Source organism: Schistocerca cancellata, chromosome 1, assembly GCF_023864275.1.
Source record: "Schistocerca cancellata isolate TAMUIC-IGC-003103 chromosome 1, iqSchCanc2.1, whole genome shotgun sequence".
Taxonomy (NCBI): Eukaryota; Metazoa; Arthropoda; class Insecta; order Orthoptera; family Acrididae; genus Schistocerca; species Schistocerca cancellata.
Window position 1 is genome coordinate 722104923 of NC_064626.1, and position 7340 is coordinate 722112262.

A 7340-nucleotide genomic window follows, 5' to 3' on the forward strand; every position below is an offset into this window, starting at 1 on the left:
CAGATGGAATGCAATAGAACAACCCGCATTCAAGGACATGTGAGGTGGTTTGGTGCCATTCTTTATAATACACTGCCAACATAAATAAAGAGGCTGGAGACAGAAATGGCTTTTAGATCAGAGTTAAAATCATTTCTTTTTGAAAAGTGTTTCTTATATGATTAGATGGACTGTTGGGTTCTTTTGATTATGTTAAGTGAGGTACCACTGATGCTGTGTTTGTCTTTGCAAAGAATGTTTCTGCTTTCTTTTTTTCTATTTCTTCTGTTTCAGATACAGTGTGGTACACATTGGCAACGAGGGAATTTGGTGCTTATGTTATTGTGATGGTTATAGTGTCAGCATCTTTTTGTGCTTGCGCTTTAAACTTTTAAGCAGTGATACATAATGTGCTTATGCAATTACTTTTTTAAGGGTTGTTTTAAATCTGAGTTTCATGATTTACCTACGTAATTGATTGACGTATTGTGCTTTTTGTATTTTTCTGCAGTGTTATGTATTTTGTTGACATATTTTCACATTTTCAGTAGTGTTGTTATTCTCAAAATTTCTTTTCCATTTATTTATTATTGTGCACGTCACACTCACAATGCAGATGTTGTAGTTTGTGATTCCCCTTCCCCTAGTGAGTGAAGTGGCTACTCCATTCTTCATGCAGTGGAGTCTCACATTCGGGAGAATGGGGTTTATTCTCCCTCCAGTCATCCTGACTTGCGTTTCCCATGGTTTCTCCTTGTCACTACGATGAATGCTGGGATGGTTTTTTTGATTATGCCATGACCTATTTCCTGCCTTATCCTCACATTGTCTTATCCCATTCTGTTAATGTTTTATATGTAAATATTATTTAAGTAATGTTGCTGATACATCCGATACTATTGTACTAAATAGTCTATTGATAAATAAATAAATAATTTTTTCCCCTTCTTAGCGAAAATCAACATAGAATTCTTATACAACAATCTCAAGAAGAGATTTTTTGCAATGAAGACAATATATGACACCCAGGAATGTTCACAATTACAAACCATTTTACTGTTATTGATTAGAAGTTAAAAAGAGTAACTTGTTATCAAAAGCCATTCTTGATTTTTTTTGTTCAATTAAATGCCTCATAGTGGAAAAGTACCCATCCCCAAGAAAAATCTTTTGGAGCTGTACATGATGACAGTTGATGCTTTGCTTTCATCAAGAATGTATGTGATGAACAAGGAGATGCTAATTTTCTTTTTCTTCACCCGTCTGGACCAGCAGCATTCTTTTGGCCCAAAAAGGAAAATTCTTGTTTTGTACCTCTTTATATACTTTGGTGTAACTGGATCAAGCACATTAGGAAGAGTATATTATTTTTTAATGAAACAATACGAAGTTAACAGCTAACCTAATTTGTCACAGTGGATTAAAAGTAAAGGTGCTATTAAAACTTTCCCTTGAGAGATACATGGACCTTAACTGCTGAACATGCACATTTTTAACTTTAAACTTTTGCCTACCCTTAAATAAAGTTAATATTAGTATTGAAAATATTCCAGTTAAAATTATAACTTTTGGCTTTGTACTTTTATTATTTTATCAAACCATGTGACACATTTACTAAAGCTTTTCAGTCTACATAATGTCTTTTAAATGACCTTCGGAACAATGACATGAAATACCTTTGTATGCAAATGAAAATCCCCAGTCTATCAAACCCCATGCTTTTTTAAAACCACATTCGAAAATATTTTGCACATTTAAGACATCATCTTTTAGGTCATAAAAATTTAAATTAATTACCAATATTCCCATACCAATATTGAGTGGAGTTATTTTAATATCTTTTCCTCAGAAGATACATCCTTTTTGATTCATCTGGAAAAATATAACAGTGATGTGTTACAAATAATTTTTCTCTTTCTCTCTCTAAAGTAATGCAATCCAAATGGGAAGCTTCAACCACAGCGTTTATGTATGCTTTTTGAAAACTTTACCACTTTTTCCTCAAAAACTATAAGAAATATAGAGAAGAAATTTTACACTAGTTATAACTATCGCAAAAGTAACAAGCAAAAAACGTTTCTGAAAATCTGATGCAGTGGTGTCAGGCCTGGATAAACTTAGATGGAATTATCCCATTTTCATCACAGTAAAAAGCTTTTTATTTCGAATTTGTGTGTCCATTCATAGGGAAAATCCATGAATATTTTTATTTTATTAGAAAACCTACAGTCTTGGGAATTATTTAAGAAAAAAGTTAGTTTACCAACAGGTTGGAGAAATGTTATATAGGCCTAAGCATTTTTCAACATCCCTGTTATTTTTCCAGGAACTGGACATACAATAATGTCTCTTGTAATTTTCTTTGCAAACTTTACTGCTTCAACAATTATATTTCTGTCAGCTATATGCCTCTTTAATTTCTGAAACAACAATTTGTAATCAAAAGCTTCATAAAGACATGGGTTGTGAGTATTCTGCAGATAAGTACCACTTTGCATGGGCATTCACACAAAGCAAAAATATCTGAACATTACATCGAAAATTACGTATAAAAAAGTTTAGTCTGAGAAAGAAATGGCAAAGTTGTTATAAGTATAAGCAAATTTTCATGGCTTCTTGAACACCCAAGAGAGGAACTACTTTGTTTGGACATGCCCATGACCACATCACAAATAAAGGTGCCAAGGTGTTTATGTGACCACCTCACGAATAAAGTTGCCCATGTGTTTGTGTATCAACATGTCTACAGAAATGTAACACAATGTAAGAGCAGCAGGCATTCAAGGATCTAAACCAAAGACTGGAGATGTGTCACACTTTGTCAAAGGCAAAAGGTTTCAAAGCTGACAGGAATTGCTGCTATCCTTGGATGAGGGTTAATCTCAACCAGTTTCTTGGCAAACATTGGAATTGGGTACCTAATTATAAAAGATCCCTGCTCACAGCAATACATAAAGCTGCAAGCCTTCAGTGGGCCAAACATCACAGAAAGTGGTCCGCAATTGACTGGAAGCAAGTGTGAATAGAGTAGTCCATACAAGATATAGTTCTCTAATGCTATGGGGACATACTGTACTACAGCCAAGTGACAATGAGAATTACATGTTTACTTCAGTATTCTGAGAGACCAAGTATGAACCTTTTTTTCTATATACTCATGAAGAGTCTGCCGTGAACACTACTGTCTTTTGGGATGGCAACAGCTATATTAAGGGAACTGTATGTGCACATTCCTCGTTTAACAAACTTTCAGGCACCATACCTCAACTCGAAAGGCCTGTTAGATCACCTGATATTAATTAAAAACATGTCTTGGGCTCTCTGAAATATTATAATCAACATCCTCACTATTTTGTAGCTTTATGGGATCTAATCATCTATGGCTGGTTTCAGCTGAATAAAATAGCACGCACTTCATGAAACTTGTAGATTCTCTTTCTTGCCAAATTGAGGCCATTATCAAGTTTAGAGGTGGTGTTACATGGTACAAGAGTGGTTTGAAAAGTTCTCGGAATCACCAGGAGAGGTCAGCACTAGCACAACAAGTTGTTCACATGATATTCAGTGCACTGTGATCTGTAAATACGTGCCATGTCAGTACTCTTAGCGGAGAGTTGTGGCGATGATGTGGCACTGTTGCTATTCCCGCATAGTGATTTGTGAAGATGGAAAAATCGAGATTTGAGCAGTGATTAAGTACTTTGTACAGAAAGTTATGAAAGCAAAGGACATTCATGCTGATTTCCAGAATCCACTGGGAGACTCTGCTCCTTCATATTCAACAGTTGCCAAGGAGATAAATGAATTTAAATTTTCTCGGGAGAACTTAGATGATGATCCGCACAGTGATCGGCCAAGATGTGTCACTACTCCAGAAATCATTGTAAAAGTGCACAAAATGGTCATGGAGGATCGCCAAATGAAAGTGCGTGAAATTGCACACACTTGCCAGATGTCATCTGAAAGGAGTCACATTTTAACTGGAGAATTATAAATGAAAAAATTATCTGCAAGATGGGCGCCGCCACTAAGACAACATACGCTCGCACACACGTGCGATCACCATGGCAAAATTACACAAACTAAGGTATGAATTGTTGCCACACCTGCCTTATTCACCCGATATGGCTATCAGACTTCCATCTCTTCCCAAAACTGAAATTTTTTCTTGGTGGATGAAGATTCACTTCAAACGAAGAATTGATAGCCGGAGTTGACAACTATTTTGCAGGCCTGGAGGAAACTCATTTCCGAGATGGATCAAGGCACTGGAACATCGTTGGACCAAGTGCATTAACCTACAAGGACACTACATTGAAAAATAAAAAATAAAAGTTTCATTGATGTAATTCGTCCCGTCCCGTCCACCCCCCCCCCCCCCAAATCCGTTCCGAGAACTTTTCAAACTACCCTCATATTAGAGTGGTATCTGTCATTTCTCTTGGGTGTGACCAATTTTTCTGTCTGGTATGATTAGTAATGGTGTAATACAGAAAAATTATAAAAGGTGATGTATGTTATGATACAACCTGTTCAAATTTTCTTGTAGTTGTATAATTTAAACAACTAGTTAGGAAGCTGAATTTTTAGTTTGTGAGAACTGCATTCCTTATCACACCAATGCAGGTAACTTTATGGTTAAATCTACACATCCCTCTGTTTTCAAATACAAACAAGCAGGAACTGGTTGCACACCCATAGACTCACGTAGCCTACAACTAGTATTCTGAAAAAATTACATTTTCACATGTGTGAAAACGACTTGGACTGACTATTCTCATTAACCGTACAAGAAGTGTATGCCTACAACGTAAACTAACGTGTATTTCGCATTAGTTAACATTTGTTCAAATGTATTCATTTGGTCAAAACATTTAAACAATAAAGTCAGAAGACATCTCAATGCTTGACCGTAAGGCAGAAGCATTTTCACAATGTCAAGAAATTTTCTGTAATTCTTATATCAGATAGTGTGCCACGTTCTTGATTCAATAATTAATAATATGATTTAGCAAACTGACTTAACTGTTATGTGAACCTTCCCAAGTTCCAGTTTCACAGTCAAAGGCAACTTTTTAACAGGTTTTTAACAGTAATATGAAAATAAATTCTTAATGCTGTAAACTATTTTTGGCAGGAAATTAACACGAATTTTTCTTATACCTCAAATGGTGACGTAAATCAAAATTCACAGTGACTCAAACTATGTCATGTATTAGGGCCAAAAACAATTTTCTCCCTGGGCCATTATCACACAAAAGCGATGTGAATTGGTGGTACATACCGTACTTGTTCAGTTATTCTTTTGACGTCTCCTGTGTTCATGCCCTCAAATCTTAAGAAGCACTGATGTCTGTCAATGCTAGTCTAGTACGGGGTATTTATTAAATTTTATGTACTGTCAGTTAATAAATTTCATTCCACGTATACGTAACGGATCACACCACAATCATTGTTCTGGTTAAAATAATAAACCAAAATACGAATAGGCTACTTTTCAAATTGTACTACCAACAAGTGAGAGTCTCACAAAAAACTAATCATATCCTGAAACTCTGAAACACACAGCATTTCACAACAAAGGTGCACTGCACCTACAAAACTCGTTGACAAACTCACATACAGGATCAACAAACCATTAAGTATCAGTCATGTGTCCCCTATCTTTCTTTTAAAAAAATAAATACTTCGCTATCTGTTTACGCATTTCATAGCAAAATATCTGCTGTAACTGACACTTCATATACTGTCCCAGGCAGCTTTCTCAACAAGAACATTAGATTTACACACACGATCTCAAGAATAATTAAGCTGAATTTTCGTTGTTCCAACGACGAACCCGCTTTGTTTACAATTCACACAAAATACAATACCCCCAAAGAATGATAACACTTTCAATCTACCCTTCCCGCCTTTGCTTATTTTGTATTGGTACGAAGCTCATTGACTACTACAAATCAGTGTTGCCAGCCAAATAAAAGTTATTTCCGCTATAAGCATACTCAAATTCCGCTACATTACACCACAATGTCAAATATTGTTTATAATATCGCCTACACAAATAACTGGCGATAAATGGGCTGCATAAAGAATTTGAGCTGTAAACAAGTGTATTCCATACCCTTCAAGCTTGGCTAACTCCAAGCACGACAAGTCATGAACTTAGAGATAGTGGATCATTCACAGAGTCACTGTTAACATAGTAAATATAGTTTGATGCAGCAAGTACTTTTCTCTTTTTATGTGATTTGAACTTGCGAAGGCATAAGGAGTTCATTCTCGAGGGGGTTTCGTTAGATTTGTGTGTGAAATGTTTCTATGTTTATAAAATGGCAGCGAAATTCATGATCCTGTAAACGTATCAATATTTTGGTCATCTTGTGGTAGTTGAATTCTATTCTAGGCTATTCGGGGATAACAAGGAGAGATTTTTTTTATCCCCCTTAACACTTTAGAGTCATATACATCTAAACTGTCTGACTAATCACCTTTAGAAAGGAAAGAAAATTTTATAAAATTCTAATTAATCTTCTACTTCCTGAATGACGATATATACTGTATGGATTTTATTCAACACAATAGTTTGTTATTTCTAGTTGATAGCATGTATTAGCTTCGTAAAATGCAATCTTTAACGAAATTATTTATTATTATTATTATTATTTGTATTTGAGGATTGTAATGACTGTGTAAGCCACACAACTGAGCGGTTCGAAGACAATTTCAATTGTCTCATGTGTTTACTAATCCTATCATTGTATCTGATCGCCAGACGATTCCAATAACTGTTCATATTTGTTAGAGAGCTAATACATACAATTACCAAACTTAAGGATAATTTGCATCGTAACTGGATACGAAGTACAAAATTGCTGCCTTTGAATGGAGAGGCTTGATTCCAAATCGTTGGCAGCACAGGGTTTTGATTGTGTGAATCATGAAATTCTTCTAGATAAGCTTAAGTATTGTGGTATGAGTGAGACAGTGCACAAATGGTTTAATTCACACTTAACTGGAAGAATACAGAAGTTTGAAATTAACAGTACAGATAGTCTACAAAAATCAGCAGAGTACTCTAAATTGGGAGGTACCAAGAATCATGTCCCACAGGGTTCAGTCTTAGGTCCCTTGTTATTCTTAATATATATTGACGACTTGCCACTCTATATTCATGAACATGCATAGTTATTTCTTTTTGCTGATAATACAAGTATAATAATCACACCCAAGAAGCAAGAATCAGCTGAGGAAATTGCAAATAATGTCTTTCAGAAAATTATTAAGTGGTTCTTTGCAAATGGATTCTCACTAAATTTTGACAAAACACAGTTTATTCAATTCTGTACAGTAAATGGCATAAC

At 35.3% G+C, this 7340-nt stretch overlaps 1 protein-coding gene across 4 annotated transcripts in view; it reads right to left on the reverse strand.

Moving 5' to 3' along the window:
* The window catches only part of LOC126185077 (E3 ubiquitin-protein ligase RAD18-like), a 110837-nt gene extending 104718 nt beyond the window's left edge, over positions 1 to 6119 (reverse strand). For 2 of the 4 annotated variants that reach the window (XM_049927890.1, XM_049927865.1), the window contains exon 1: positions 5264 to 5913. The gene's annotated coding sequence lies outside the window, so the exon portion shown is untranslated. Of the gene's footprint in view, positions 1 to 5263; positions 5914 to 6100 lie in introns of those variants that run through there. The other 2 variants (XM_049927882.1, XM_049927873.1) reach the window with 2 other exon arrangements.
* Positions 6120 to 7340: the final 1221 nt, after the last annotated feature.